General features: G+C 44.0%; 1 protein-coding gene across 2 annotated transcripts in view; it reads right to left on the bottom strand.

Annotated features, from left to right (window-relative positions):
- Positions 1-234, bottom strand: part of LOC123509397 (kin of IRRE-like protein 1) — a 48,551-nt gene extending 48,317 nt beyond the window's left edge. The window contains exon 1 of one of the 2 annotated variants that reach the window (XM_045263692.1): positions 1-234. This exon is cut by the window's left edge and continues 532 nt beyond it. The gene's annotated coding sequence lies outside the window, so the exon portion shown is untranslated. The other variant, XM_045263691.1, reaches the window with a different exon arrangement.
- Positions 235-2,500: the final 2,266 nt, after the last annotated feature.

Below are 2,500 nucleotides of genomic sequence, written 5' to 3'. Positions count from 1 at the left end.
GATCCGGAGACTGGCGGAGGGGAGGCAGAGGGGACGGCTACCGGGAGGCTCTATCGGCGCCTGCGTGTTGGCCCCGCCTCGCCGCAGCCCCGCATTGGCTTGAAAACTTCCCTTGTGAACGTTTTAGACAGCCAGATTAGCGAATGAATAATGCCCACGCTAATACCCGCGCTGGAGTGTATTGCCGGGATGAAGAGCGCCGGGCCACAGCACACTAGGCCAGACTAGACTAGACTATGCCAGGTCTCTACCACTCAGCCAGCCAAACAGACAAACAGATAAACAGTCGCCCAAACATTCCAGCACATTTATCTTGTTTATGTTTTTTTTTTCTCTGTTTATTATTTTTTTCTTGTCTTTTTTCACCTTTCTTCTCTTTTTTCGTCTTCATTATTATCTTATTTCTTATTTCTTTTCTTCTCTTGTTTACTTCTCTGTCTATGTTTCTCCTCTTCCCCCTTACTTCTCTCATTTCTCCTTCTCCTCCTCCTCTTCTTACTTATTTCTCTTCTCTTCTTTTATCCTTTTAATTGTTCATTCTTCTTCCTCCTGTACTCTTCCTCTCCTTTTACCTCCGTGTTCTTGTCCTTCTCTTCCTAATTCTCCTCTTCTTTCCTGTCATCCTCCTCCTCCTCCTCTTCATCTTCTTCCTCATTCGTGCTCTTGTTCTCCTTGTCCTTCCCATGTCTTCCCCCTCCCTCCTTTCTCTCCATCGCCTCTTCCCCTCGTCCATGGCAGTCTTGTTCATCGCCTCTTCTCTCCTTCTCCTCCTCCTCCTCCTCCTCCTCCTCCTCCTCCTCCTCCTCCTCCTCCTCCTCCTCCTCCTCCTCCTCCTCCTCCTCTTCCTCCTTGCTCCCTTGCTCCATCCGCCAGACGAATTTAGCACGGCTGTTGTGTTTCCAGTGCTCATCACAAACACACACACACACACACACACACACACACACACACACACACACACACACACACACACACACACACACACACACACACACACACACACACACACACACACACACACACACACACACACACACATTAATATATACATGTTGAATTATTACCTTTAAAGTGTTATGTATTGTATAACGTGTCTCTCTCTCTCTCTCTCTCTCTCTCTCTCTCTCTCTCTCTCTCTCTCTCTCTCTCTCTCTCTCTCTCTCTCTCTCTCTCTCTCTCTCTCTCTCTCTCTCTCTCTCTCTCTCTCTCTCTCTCTCTCTCTCTCTCTCTCTCTCTCTCTCTCTCTTTCCTGCTCACCTGCTCAGAATCACCTGTCCTACCTCAACACTTCTGCCTCCACACACCTGTTCTGTCTTTCTCTCTACCTGTCACACCGCAGTACCTTCCCATCCCTTCCGCCTGCCGCCACCTGTCTCTACCTGCCAATAGAGCCTTGCAGTGTCCCTGTGTGTGTGTGTGTGTGTGTGTGTGTGTGTGTGTGTGTGTGTGTGTGTGTGTGTTTGTCTTGAACAGTTGTGTGTTTTGTTTTATTTTTTGTTGGTATATTTGTTTACTTCAGTCTCTCAAACTGTTCTCTTGTGTTTCATGGTTTGGATTCTTTGCTTGTTTATATTCATTGTCTTATTTATCTTTATTCTTTTATTTTATTTGTTTATTTCTTCAATTTTTATCTTCATGCGACTTGTTTCTTTTGTATATTTTGCTGAGTGTGTGTGTCTTTTGTCTTTGGATTTATTGTTTGTTGACCTTTAGATCACACACAGCACACACAGCTTTGATATTCTTCTTAGTCATATTCTTTCACATTTTCATCCTTCTCTCTTTAGTTACAATTCTCATTTTTTTTTACAGTTATGAAAGTTTTGGAAGTTCACAAAACACTCCTTCTTTGAGCTTTCCTATTAACATTTACATTTATTTGCCTATAACACTGGCTTTTCAATGAACTGTCAAACGCTTCAATTTTCACCCTTTATTTTATTTTGCAGCCATGAAAGTTTTGCAAATTCACAAAACACTCCTTCTTTGAGCTTTCCTATTAAGAGTTACATCTATTTACATGTCAACACCGTTCCTTCAACTGACGAACGCTTCCCTTCACCTGTGCACATTTTCCATCTGCCAACTATCTCTTTACATGTCAAAACTTCAGTTCCTTTACATTTCTACCAGGACTTTCTATCTACCACCCTACCTTCCCTTCATCTGTTGCTGCCTTCCTTTCCTCACCTGCCTACCCTTCCCTTCACTTGTTCCACCTTTCCTTCACCTCACAAACACGACTCTCCCTCCCTCGCTCCTCCCCTCCTTCCCTCCCTTCTCGCCTCTCTCATATTGTTGTAGCTCTTAATATTAAACGATAAAACTCCCCCGTGCGCTGTAAGTCCGGTTAAACATGTGCTTCTGTTTGTAAAGTTAGTGTTATTGCTGCTGTTATATTTCCTGTTACCGCCCCTGCTGTTTCTTGTTATTCCTAGTGTTGTTGTTGTTGTTGTTGTTGTTGTTGTTTTGGGTGGTGGTGGTTGTTCTGCTGCTGCTA

Source organism: Portunus trituberculatus, chromosome 27 (assembly GCF_017591435.1).
Source record: "Portunus trituberculatus isolate SZX2019 chromosome 27, ASM1759143v1, whole genome shotgun sequence".
Taxonomy (NCBI): Eukaryota; Metazoa; Arthropoda; class Malacostraca; order Decapoda; family Portunidae; genus Portunus; species Portunus trituberculatus.
The sequence above is the reverse complement of the archived record's forward strand: the minus strand, read 5'-3'. Positions and strand labels throughout refer to the sequence as shown.